Source organism: Felis catus, chromosome E2 (genome assembly GCF_018350175.1).
Source record: "Felis catus isolate Fca126 chromosome E2, F.catus_Fca126_mat1.0, whole genome shotgun sequence".
NCBI lineage: Eukaryota > Metazoa > Chordata > Mammalia > Carnivora > Felidae > Felis > Felis catus.
Genome location: NC_058382.1, coordinates 22,999,394 through 23,012,510, shown reverse-complemented (window position 1 = coordinate 23,012,510; position 13,117 = coordinate 22,999,394). Strand labels below are relative to the sequence as shown.

General features: G+C 48.7%; 1 long non-coding RNA gene across 1 annotated transcript; it reads right to left on the bottom strand.

The window, feature by feature from the left end:
• Window positions 1–214: 214 nt before the first annotated feature.
• Window positions 215–3,750, bottom strand: LOC123382338. Its single transcript, XR_006590568.1, has 3 exons — window positions 1,539–3,750; window positions 599–877; window positions 215–268 (listed from the first exon to the last, which is right to left on the bottom strand). It is a non-coding gene; the product is annotated as an uncharacterized LOC123382338 (long non-coding RNA).
• Window positions 3,751–13,117: the final 9,367 nt, after the last annotated feature.

Below are 13,117 nucleotides of genomic sequence, written 5' to 3'. Positions count from 1 at the left end.
GAAACTATAAATTAAGTTTGTCACCAATGGCCAGTGATTTGCTCAATCATGCCTATACAGTGGAACCTCCATTAAAAAACAGAAAACAGAGGTACCTGGGGGGACTCAGTTGGTTAAGTGTCCGACTTCAGCTCAGGTCATGATCTCACGGTTCGCGAGTTCGAGCCCCGCATCAGGCTCTGTGCTGACAGCTCAAAGCCTGGAGCCTGCTTCGGATTCTGTGTCTCCTCCTCTCTCTGCTCCTTCCCTGCTTGCTCTGTGTCTCTTTCTCAAAAAATGTATAAACATTAAAAAAAATTAAAAAAAAAAACAGAAAATAAAAAAACAAACAAAAAAAGAAAACAAAAAACCTAAATGGAGTGGTTAAAGAATTTCCCAATTGGTGTAAGCATCCACGCACTTGCAGGGTTGACATGCTGGAGTGGATGGATGCTCCCTGCCCCTCCCCCACACCTCATCCTCCGTATCTCTTCCACTTAGCTGTTCCCAAGTTGCATCTTTTATAACAAACCATTGGCAGTAAGTAAAGCACTTCCTTGAGTTCTGTGAGTCAGTCAACCAAATTTTCAAACCCCGGAAGGTGGTTTTGGGAACTCACAATTCATAGCCTACTGGTCAGACATCCACGTGGCCCAGGACTTGTGACTGGCATCTGAAGTGAACGCAGTCTCACGGGAGTGAGCTCTTATCCTGTTGGGCCTGCGCTGACTCCAGGTAGTTAGTATGAGACTGGAATGGAGTTGTAGGGCCCCTAATTGGCATCTGGAGAAATGGGGGATTGGTTGGTGTGCTAGGGAGAACAACCCACGCACTTGGTGTCAGAAGGGCTGGTTGTAAAACACAGTTCCTAGAGGGATAAAGAAATCCAGAACACACCCTGAAAAGACAAAAAGGGGACATGGTGGCAGCCTCACAAGAAGGAAGGCCAGGCAAGGTGGCTTAGGTTCCGTAGGTGTTGGGGAAACAGGCATGGTGCTAAGGTGCCTACTCACTCCCACCCGTCATTCACCATTTAGCCCATGCCAACCTCTGCAACTGCACCCACAGGCAGTCTCTGCTCACAGGAGCGTGCTAGGCCAGTGCCCAGAGCAGAGCAGTGCAGAGCAGAAGGGTCCTGAATCAAATGAGCCCAGGAGCAGCCTTCATGAAATGTGCCCAGGAGCTGGTGGATGAATAGCTGGTTCCCCACCCTTCCATCAGTGCCACTCTGAAGCATGTTCCACAGCATCTCCCAGAGCTTCCCAGAGCCACCGAGCCCAGTTACCCACAGCAGAAACCTGCTTACTATCTTCTTTCCCTTCACTCACTTCTCATCCCCACCTGCACTTCCTGGATCAACTCCAAAGCCAATTCTGTGCACTCAGATTCTCATCTCCAGGTCTGCTTCTGGGGAAACCTAGCAGGACACAGCCTCTTTTGGTGGCCCAACTCAGGTCAGGTGCACACCCGACTGTGGCCGGGGAGGTACTGAACTGATTTTCCAGGCCTGGGCCACATGGCCATCCCAGACTCAGATGGAGAGCCAGGGTCACACCCACCTGAAACACATGGGCTGAGAGTAGGAGAGGGCAGCTCCCAGAGGAAAATCAGGGTGTGTTACCAGAAGAGAGAATTCACTGGTGAGCAGGCAAAGCAGATGTCCATGGTGGCCTACAATGAGAGGGTAGGGTATGTATGGGTCACGAAGCACTCCAGGGGCATTCTGGAGGCTAAACACAGTCAGATGGTGCATGGCACAGGAAGGAGTTAGCATAGAGTTAATGCCACCCTCAGAACACCACGCTCAGCCCTAGGACTGGGGGTACAGGACCATAGGAACCCTACCCCACTAGGCCACAAAGCAGCTGTGCCCCAGCCAAGCCTCTGCCTTGGCACAGAGGTCACGTGAGAGGTTGCCCACCCCATCCTCTGACTCACGTGTTTGTGCATCCCAGGCTGGAATGAAGGAGCCAGTGGAGAATGAGGTCCCTGAGAGCTGAGGCACAGGACCCACACACTGCAAGCTCTCAGGAATGCTGCTGTTTAGTAACTGGGCCCAGCCTGATACCAGGAACCCTAGGGAGGCCTTTCCCAAAGTTTGTGCCTCAGAGCTCCTACTTCTACAGAATGTTCTGGCACATGCTACCCAGGGTGGGTGGAAGGGTGCGATGTGATTCCGCCATCAAGAAAATGTGGGAAAGGGTGGATTAAAAGAAATTGAACAAGTATCTACCACGGGACTTCTCAGGGCCTTCACTGTGTGGTATATATACAACTCTGCAGGGAGAGCCATCAAGTGCAGTGTTTCCCAAACTAGATGACCGCAGAACACTTCTCAGAGCATGTGTCAGGACCAGGGGTCAAGGAAAGCCACTTTGGAAAATGGTGACCCAGCAAGGCCACCTTTCCTTCCCTGGAAGCAGCCTTGCCCGAGAATGCATTCCAGATACTCTGCCAAACAGCTCTGCCCTGGCTGCTGCCTCACAGTCACCCATTACCTCCTCTTCCAAATCTGATATTAAAGATAAAGCAGGCTAAGCCTGCAGAGCCAAATGCAGTTGCTAAAACCACTCCAATTGCCTAGACACAACGGAGCCTGTGGCTGTGGATGTGTTGCGAGAATCCTCAGGCTTTCCAAATTGCTGTGTGTCAATAATTAAAAGACTTCTGTGCCTGAGAGCGGGGTCCATATAACCCTGGATGCACATTAATGTCAACAATTGTCAGCAGTAAACATCTTGTGTCGTTAACTGGAGGAGACATCTTATAAAAATTGCAGCAGAATCTTAATTGCTTCCCTTCTATCCCCGCTATTACAAGAGTTGTTTTAAGGCATTTTTTTTCTTTCTTTTTGCTTTTTGGCTGCAGCATCATTGTTGAATGCCTCATCACATCTCTGATAAGACACTATCCTCATGTGATAATTCTTCCAGGAGTGTACTGGGTTTATAGCCTCCACAGTAGGTACTTTTCTGGAAAATTAAGTGCCCGTGATGTATGCCTACTTGTCTAGTGGCGCCACCATAAACAGCCTGTAACTGTCACCCCGACACCCCCCGAGACACTGCTGAAAACTGACTGTATATCCTCACGGTATTTTGTCTTGATGACACTTCTTGTGTCCTCATGAGAACAGAACTATACAGAGATTTCCCCTCGATGCAGTGCTCTCTGCACAAATCCACTTGGCAATTTTTGAAATATCCCACTTGGGCTCCCAAATTTGCAGTTAAGGACTAAAGGCCGCTTTGACTCCTGGGAGTCAGACAAAAAAGCCTGCATTTGGTCCCTTCAGAAGCCAAGTGCAGGCAATCACCCAGCCTCGCAAATAAGAAGAGAATTAGCCAGCCCACAGCCATGTTTACAAGCCTGCCCCCATCACTCACACTTACAAGGTGCTGTACCCTTTGCAAAATTCTTCTGCATCTAGTACTTAATTTTATCTTCTTCACAGGTCTGGGTGGTGGACAAGGCAAGTTCTTTATTTACCGAGTGTAGGGGAGAAAACCTCAGCTCTGGGATGGAGGGCTGCTTGCTTAAGGACATCAAAGTGTTAGCAGCAGGATGAGAGCAGGTTCATCATGGTACTCCTGGTCAGTGCTCTCTCCCTTCCTCAAATATCTTTGCTAAAAAATCAAGCCGGGCTCTGGGATGGAGCGGGACTGCAGTCAGGACTGGAGGAATTCTGCTTCTTGCAGCAGTGCAGGGCCCAGGGGTCTGGAGGAAGCCACATCCTGCTCCAGAGCCACACAGGGCTCTCTCAGCCTTCTGCTTTCTGGTTCCTTGCCGACAGTACAAGTGTGTATCCTCTCTCTCTCTCTCTCTCTCTCTCTCTCTCTCTCTCAACTAAAATGTCTTTTCGTATTACCCCAACTTTCCCATCTGATTGTCTCTCTTGTCCTCTCCCAGCCTCTGCCTGGGACCTGAGTGGTGTTTCCAGTAGGAGGGTGGCAGTAAGCCCAGCCCCAGGCCCAGCCCAGCCTAGCCTAGCCAGAGGGTGCCCGTATGGTTGGCATCAACTAGCTGAAACCCAGTCACTAGGGAGGAGCCTATCTGCCCAGCCAAAAGCCCTTTCCTGGCCAACTCAATGCCACTTCCAAAAAGTTCCAGCGATATCCCTATAGGAGCAGCAGACATCTCCTGCCACAGCCCTCTTTGCCTTCATGCCTCCAACCTGCCCACTGCCCCCCTATCCTGGGAGTTCCGTGGGGTCAGGCTATGTGTCCCTAGCTTCTCACAGGCTGGGAACAGGTGGCGAGCACCTTCCCTGGGTGAGAAGTCAAGCTGGATGCACTAGGACCTAGTCTCACCACCCTCACCCTTGGGTACTGTGTTGAGGGCCAAGGGCACAGGGGCAGACAGCCCTTACAACCAGGCTGGACCTCCCCAGCCCCTGATGACAAATCTCTTCCAGGGGGTGATGCCCTTCCTGTCAGCCCAGGCTATGGTGGGAGCAGTGGGTGGCTCTGAGTCCTCAGGCTGTGACAGGTGCCTATGGTGTTCTGCAAATCACTCAGTGGGTTTGCCTCACCCTCACCCCCATCACTCTCCCTGGAGAAGAAAGATGTCCCGTGGGGGCAGTCAGAGACCTCCTGATGAGGAGCCTAGAAAGTAGAAGCCGGATCAAATGTCTGAAAGCACAGCCTTCAAGAATCCTGGGTTGGGCCAGGGACATGCCCCTCCCCTTTGCTCTGGGTCTACAGAGTGTCCAGTGGGGGAGGGTGGCTGAGTGTTTGCACAGGGGCAGCAGGACTCCACTGATTTGCAGAGTAGCTGACGACCGCTTCACACCAGCAGGGCCTCCAAGTACATAGCCACTGACCTTGACCAGCCAAGCCCTACCATCTTGTTTTAATCCTTCCAGAGCACAGCTGAGTTCCCGGTAAGGCCCAGTGTCTTAATCCTTCAGACTGAGTGTGCGTGAGCACAGAAAAAAGAATGGAAAATACCTCATTGATAAATTTTTTTTGTGTTGATTATATGGTGAAATGATAACATTTCGACTCTTAGGTTAGGGAAAGTATATTATGAAAATTAACATCTCCTGTTACTTTCCACTTTTTTAAACATAGCTACTAGAAAAAAAAATTTTTTTCAATATGTGAAATTTATTGTCAAATTGGTTTCCATATAATACCCAGTGCTCATCCCAAAAGGTGTCCTCCTCAATACCCATCACCCACCCTCTCCTCCCTCCCACCCCCCATCAACCCTCAGTTTTTCTCAGTTTTTAACAGTCTCTTATGCTTTGGCTCTCTCCCACTCTAACTTTTTTTTTTTTCCTTCCCCTCCCCCATGGGTTTCTGTTAAGTTTCTCAGGATCCACATAAGAGTGAAACCACATGGTATCTGTCTTTCTCTGTATGGTTTATTTCACTTAGCATCACACTCTCCAGTTCCATCCACGTTGCTACAAAAGGCCATATTTCATTCTTTCTCATTGCCACATAGTATTCCATTGTGTATATAAACCACAATTTCTTTATCCATTCATCAGTTGATGGACATTTAGGCTCTTTCCACAATTTGGCTATTGTTGAGAGTGCTGCTATAAACATTGGGGTACAAGTGCCCCTATGCATCAGTACTCCTGTATCCCTTGGGGAAATTCCTAGCAGTGCTATTGCTGGGTCATAGGGTAGGTCTATTTTTAATTTTCTGAGGAACCTCCACACTGCTTTCCAGAGCGGCTGCACCAATTTGCATTCCCACCAACAGTGCAAGAGGGTTCCCGTTTCTCCACATCCTCTCCAGCATCTATAGTCTCCTGATTTGTTCATTTTGGCCACTCTGACTGGCGTGAGGTGATATCTGAGTGTGGTTTTGATTTGTATTTCCCTGATAAGGAACAACGTTGAACATCTTTTCATGTGCCTATTGGCCATCCGGATGTCTTCTTTAGAGAAGTGTCTATTCATGTTTTCTGCCCATTTCTTCACTGGGTTATTTGTTTTTCGGGTGTGGAGTTTGGTGAGCTCTTTATAGATTTTGGATACTAGCCCTTTGTCCGATATGTCATTTGCAAATATCTTTTCCCATTCCGTTCGTTGCCTTTTAGTTTTGTTGGTTGTTTCCTTTGCTGTGCAGAAGCTTTTTATCTGCTACTAGAAAAATTTAAATCCCACATTGGCAACGCATTTCTATCGGTCAACACTGTGCTTACAGGCCCAGCTTAAATCTGGAGAGAAATGGATCTAGCACCCTTGGCAAAGCCGGAAGACATGTCCTCTGTGGGTCACACTGAGGAGTCTGGTCTTTATCCAGCCATAAGACACGGCAGGGTATCTGGGGTGCAGACTCCTGCAGGTCCTGAGGGTACACAGTCAAGAAAGATGACATGGTCCCCCCCCTGGTGTGACTTATGCTCTAGTAGAAAAGACAGACCACAAACTGCTAAACAAGTAAATGAGCAAGATAATGTCAGATGAAGAATAAACCTCAGTGATAGGGAGCAGAGTAACTGGGGAGCCCTTCAGGAAGAGTGGTCAAGGAGGGCTTCTTGAAGGAGGTGGCATTTAAGCTGGGACTAAATGAAGACATGGGGCCAATGGAGCAGATAGCTGGGCAGAAGGAGCAGCGAACCTTAATGTCTGGCAGGAGTGGGGTCAGCAATGGACACGTGCAGATGTATTTGACAGTAGAGCCAACTGACCAGGTGGAAACAAGAATAAGATCCCCTCAACCTCAGGCAGGGGTGTCATGTCTCAAAAAGAGTGGCCATCCAGGGACAGTGGATGATAATTTCTGTTACTCAGAAATCAGGGTGCCTGGGCTGCTGTCCTCCTTCATCCACTTACTGGTGGTTAATTAGGCAAACCTTTCTTCCTGCTGAGTTCGCATATCTGAAATGAAGTAAGAATCTTGCAAGGCTGCCTCATGGGGGCTTATTCCGACCAAAAAGAACAGTGGCTGTGGATGCTGCCCTAACTCTATACCACCGAAGGGGCTCCCACTAGGGTCTGGAAGTGAGCACTGAATTGAAACGTGGATTTGTGGCTCAAAGTGTGAAAAGTGTTACAACAGCAACACACACAACCTGGGGAAGACCAAAGTTTGGACAGAACCATGGGGAGGGGAGGGCATCTTGGAGGAAGTGGCTTTTGATCTGGGCCTAGACGTCTGGCTCACAGTCAAGCAGAATGGAAGGAGATACTACTGCCAAAGGAGAGGACAGGCGCGGGCAAGGGTGTGGAGGTGGGGAATGACAAACATGATTGTAAGACAGAGCACATGGCAGAGACTAGCCTCAGTAAAACCCCAAGGGAGGAAATGCTACTTACCCAAATGCTGTGATTGCCAGGAAACCACCAACGCCTCCAGGGCAGACCTTCCCCCATTATCCAAGATGGCCCCAGACCAGCCCCAACACCCTCCAAGACAGTGCCAAAGCTTGTTGGTAAGAGCAGACAGCACCAAACATGTAGATAAGAAATGTATAATGAATAAACATTATTTAAAGGGACTGCGTAATGCCATGAATTTTTCAGTGGCAAAAACAGCCGAGAACTTATTAAAAAATGCATGAATTTCATATTTGATTATAAGTCAAGAGCAGCCAAAAAGAGAGAAGGAGAGAGTTCAGGGTTGGTGGGGGGCGGGGGGGGGGGGGCGGCGATGGCAAAAGACACCAGCAGCCTTGCAGACTGGAATTAATGAGGTTGTTCCTAACAGAGAAGGAGTGACATGGTGATTAGTTAATTACTATTCAGCCGCCTGTAATTAATGCACAACTGAAATTGGTGTACAATGAATTAAACCACCACATAAAGCTGCTACCCAAATTGAGCCGAGGACCTTGATTACTGATTGAGGAGGCTATTACCACAGCTTCAGCATTGTGATTTCAACAGTGTCTCCCTCCGACAACATGTTGTGCAACTAGCGGGAGAGTCTAGCTGAAGAAATCCACTGCCTGGGGCTGGGTGTGATGGTGATGCTCATGCACAGGGTGGGGCTCCTGGAGCTGGAGCTGGGCTCTGGCTGTGCCCAGCATCCAGCCCAGGGCTGGCCCACTGTGCAGGAAGGAGTGCAGGGAAGAAGAAAAGAAAGATGAGATCGATGGGGATGCAGCTCAAAAGGAAGACGAGAATCTGTTCTCCCCTCTCCAAAGGTATCCTTGTCATCCTGGGCTCCAAGTCACCCTCGCCCCTTTCCAAGACCACTGCACCCAGGATGGGGGCTACTTGCTTCCTCTAGTGCATTCTCCACACAGAAACCAGGATGATCTTTCATAAAGTCAGGTCAAACTATGTTTCTCCCCTGCTTAATGCCCTCCTGTGGATTTCTACCATAACGTGGATTGAATGTATTCTCCCTATTATGATTTACAAGGCCTGGTGTGACCCATTTCCCACTAGTTCCCCACTTCATCGCTCCCCCTCCTCCTCATTCACATGGCCCAGCCGTGTTGGTCTTTCTATGCCACAAAATCTTCAAACTTAATTTCACCTCAAGACCTTTGCATGTACTAATCTATCTTCTTGGAACTCTCTTCCCAAGCTTTTCTCATCAATGAAGTCTCAGCTGAAATGTCCGCAGAAAGGCTTGTCCTAACTTCTTTGTGTAAAGTAGCCTTCCCACCACCACCATTGTTTTCTGTCACATGACCCCTGATTGTTTCCTTCATGGTATATCCTAGGATCTGAATTATTTTCTTTAGCCATGCTGTCCCTTGTTCATGCTCTGTTTCCCCATTGGATCATAGCCTCTACAAAGGCAGAAGGTATCTGTTCTCTCCTATGTATACCCAGGGCCCCATGACTAGGGTCCAGTGAGGAAAAGCCATGGGGAGACCCATCATAAAGGCTACAAAAAGGCCCCCTACAAATAATGGGCTTCATCACTCAGAGGCAGTGAAGGTGGCTGCTAGGGAAGAGGAGACTCAGAAACTCCTAGCAGAAGTCCTGGGACTGCCCACTGTCCCATTGTTATGTGCTATCCCCACACTCAGTGGCTCTGAAGAAGTGGCCTGAGAGCACAGCAAGAAGGACCCTACATAGAGACGTGACTATGGGAGTCAGAGACTGGCTGAAGCAGCCAATCCACACAGAAGGCTGTACCAAGTCTCTTCTGGAGCCCACCCCCCCATTCCCAGAGCTCCATGAGGACTTCCTCCTCACAGATAGGGTCCTGGGAGAGTACAGCCTGTCCACTCGCTGCATCTTAGGTGATGCTGTCGTTTCCTAAGCTAAACGCCCTGGAGACTGTGAGGTCCCTGGGAACAGGAACCACACCTTCCTCCTCTCTGTGCCTCACTAGGAGTGGCCCACCACTGACACCCCACACACACTATTGTGCCAGTCAGGGACCTGTGGTTATAAGTAACAAGACCTAACTCAAATTGACTTAATCAAAATAGGGGGAGTTGTCCCACTGATGGAAAAGTCCAGGGATGGCTTCAGGCATTGCTGGATCCAAGGCTCGGTAATCAGGACACTATCCCTCCTCGTCTGTCAGCCTCGCTTTCCCCTAGGAGACTTATCTCTCAACTAGGATCTCCCTAGGCCGGGGAGGCCTTGCAGCTGTCACTTCTTTGGGCCTCAGTTTCTTTACCTAAAAATGAGTATACTTATTCTCATCCTGACCGCTCCTCATGGGGAGCTCAGTAAGCTGAGGTCAGACAACGGGCACAGTGGGTACCAGGTCAGGATGAGTCCTGGCTCCAGAGGGTGCAGACTGTTTGCAGATGCCCTGCCACCTGGAAGTGAATGACAATGGACCTGGAAGTCCCAGAAACCTGGCCAAGTGCTCTCACCACTGCCTGCTGCCACACTGGAGGGAATGGAAGGCAACCCCCAGGGGGCCATAGTAGACTCACATGGTCTGAAGGGGAGGAGGAATAAATGCCAGGGCATAAGTTCCCCACTCTGAATAGCATGGCAGGGAGCCTGAAGCCTGGCAGATTGTGGCCAGCATCACTAGCTGGAGAGAGGCCTCCATGCAGGACAGTGGTTTGGGGCAGAGTTTTCTTGTCCCTCCAGGACCTGGTACCATGGGCCACACTGCCAGACCAATAGCCAAAACTGAGGATGTGAGGGGTCCCCAGGAGTTCTCCCTGGAGAATGGGGAGGGGGCTATCTGGCAGGCCCTTGGGATCTCAGAGAAGAGCTCCAGGGGGCTTGGAGTGGGGTTGGAGACATCCACAGGGGTACAGGGTGACCCCTACTGATTGTGTGAGAGGCCACAAAGCCATGTCTTCAACTAGAATTTTGGTTTATCATTTTTAAAGTATAACACATATCCAGTAAGGTTTCTCAAGTGTCCAGCTCAATGAATTTTAACTTGCATATACACTGTGTAACCACCACCCAGGTCAAGATCTAGAGCATTTCCATCACTCAAAATTTCCATCCTGTCTTCTGTCACTGACCCCTCTGCCAAGGTAACCATGATTCTAACTTCTATCACCATCAGTTTTTGGACTTCATTTAAATGGTTTTGTTTGTGTGTTCAGTGTAATGTTTTTGAGACTCACCTGTGCCGATATACATATCAGTAGCTGTTTTCTATTTTATTTCTGAGCAATATTTCATCGTGTGGTTGTACTCAACTGGTTTATCCATTCTCCTGTTGGTAAGCATCTGGGTGACTTTCCAGTTTGGGGCTGTTACGGGTAAAGCTTCCATGAACATTCTTGTTTCTATCTTTTGGTGCACACAAGTCACTCATATTTCTTGATATATACCCAGGAGTGCAAGCGATGGGTCAGAAGGCATGCATATATTCAGCTTTAGGAGAAAATGCTAACAGTTTTCCAAATGATCATATCATTTTACATTCCACTCATAATGCACGAGAGCTCCAGGTGCTCCACATCTTCACTCGTAGTTGGTAATGTCGGCCTTTTTACCTTTGGCCATTCAGGTGGGTGTGAAAGATAGCTCATTGTAGTGTTACTTTGCATTTCTCTGGTGACTGATGATGCTGAGCATTTTTTATGTACTTATTGGCCATTTGTATATCTTCTTTGGTGAAGCACCTGTCCAGATCTTTTGCTTATCTTCTTATTGAATCATATTTCCTGTCCTTGATTTGTAGGCATTCTTGATATATTCTGGATGGCAAGTCCTTTGTCAAATATATCCATTGTGAGGAGTTTGTTGAAATGTCTGATTCCTTGGCTGCGCCCCTGAAGGTTCTGGTTAAGAGGGTTTTTAACCAAGGCCCCCTGGGGATCTCTGCCTTGTTCATATCTTGCTTTGAGAACCCTGTGAGGCACAGGGTGGAAAGGCAAGGCATAGGGTGAATCCCCATCTGAAAAGTCTGAAAACTTGTGGAATATTGGTAGGTGGGTTCTTGACAGTCCCTGACCACATAGTTTCTAAAGCACATGATTTGAACATTCCAGTATTCTAGAGTTTTGTATTGATTCCACCCCATCCCTACCACACTGAGCTGGAGGAGGGAGGAAAAAAATAGTCTCATCAAGGCAGCAGAATGTTCCAGGTTCTGCACACAGTTTGCAAAGTCAACAGATGGCTCTGCCACTCCTGAACCTCCTTATGTCTCAATGTCCTCTTCTGTGAAATGGGGATAGGAACTGTGTGTACTTCATAGGATCACTGAAAAAATTAAATGAGGCAATGCATGTCAAGTGCTTAGCCTAGCATACAGACAATACTCAATAAATGGTAGCCCATTTTATTTATTAAATGACATGTGGCCTTTCAGCTTTAAATGGCCACCAGCTATCTCCATACAGGCTCAGCTTTTCCTTCCAGGAGGCCTTAACCAGTACACTGGCATCTGCCCTGAAGCTCCATGCAGAAATTTAGGAAGGTCTGGGAAGTACCGAGCATCAAGCCCCAGCAGCCCTGTCCTGTGCCCCAGGGCTTATCATTAAAGTACACTAAGAACGGACGTGGCTCTGGCCCCTCCCTGGAGCTCCCAGCTGCCAGGCCACCCTTCTCCCAGACAAAAATTTCTGTCCCATCCCTTCCCAGACAGTCCCTTTGTCCTCATTTGTGCTGGTTCTATTTTGCTGATGGCTCCAGCTACCTGCTGGCAGCAATTTCAGCCAAAGAGTTTACCCAATATAATAAAACAGCCATCACCCCAAGAAAGTAGCAATAGAGCAAATGCCTATGTGCCCTTTAGATCTCAGGAGTTATTCAATTACTTTGCCAACCCCAGAGAGGCAGTTGCCTGAGGACTGGGAACATGTCAGAAAATCTTGCCTTGTCCTACCCGCAGCACAGGGCTCTGGGATCCTCTGGCCGGGGGGCTTGTATACCATTAGTACTGTTCAGTCCGCTTGTGGAATGAATAAATTAACTAGTCTCAGATTCATTCATTCATTCATTCATTCAGTTTCAATTAAACAAGCATTATGGAGTAACTCCCATTTTCACTAAATGTGTGTGACCAGACCTGAAGAGTTCTTTTTGCAAAACACAAAGTCACCCCCCTACGATGGGATGGGATGGGATGGGATGGGATGGGGATATGATTTGGCAAAGCTGTTCACCATCCCAAGGGGCTCCTCTTCTCAGGACCCCATGGGCTTAGAATCCACAGCCATGATGAGAAGTTTTCCTATTTGCCTGATCTCTACCCACCCTGCTTTGGCTTAACTGAACTCATTTCCTGAATCTGTACTCTGAACATAACAGCCTGGTATATCCCTCAACCCCAGATTCCACCTCTGTCAACAGCATCTTCTCCATCAGGCTCAAGGAATGGACCTGTCTCAGGAGCAGCTTATCTAGGAAAGAAGGAGCCACAAGGACCCAGGCTTGGCCCAGGAAGGAAGATGGACAGACCCCCATGCACACTCAGCCTCCCACTGTGCAGAGGGACCCAGAGATAGGCAGGTAGGCCTTCTCAGTAACCTCCTCAGCGGTTCCCTGGTTCTCACTCAAATTCTATCCTCTCTCTATGGCTCTCTCTCTCTCTCTCTCTCTCTTTCTCTCTCTCTCTCTCTCTTGATTCCTAGCTCAGCCTCCCAGCCTCAAGCCTGGGTGAATTAGGTGGCTGAGTGTTATATATTTGGCGCTGCTGATGCACCCTGGCTTCCATGCTCTGGGCTAGGGGTTTCATCTCCAAGGTGGTGTTTCAGAACCCCCAGTGACCAAAGACAGGACATAGCCAGGTTCTGTCTTAGGGATCAGGAACAATACCTATATTGATCACCTTCTGA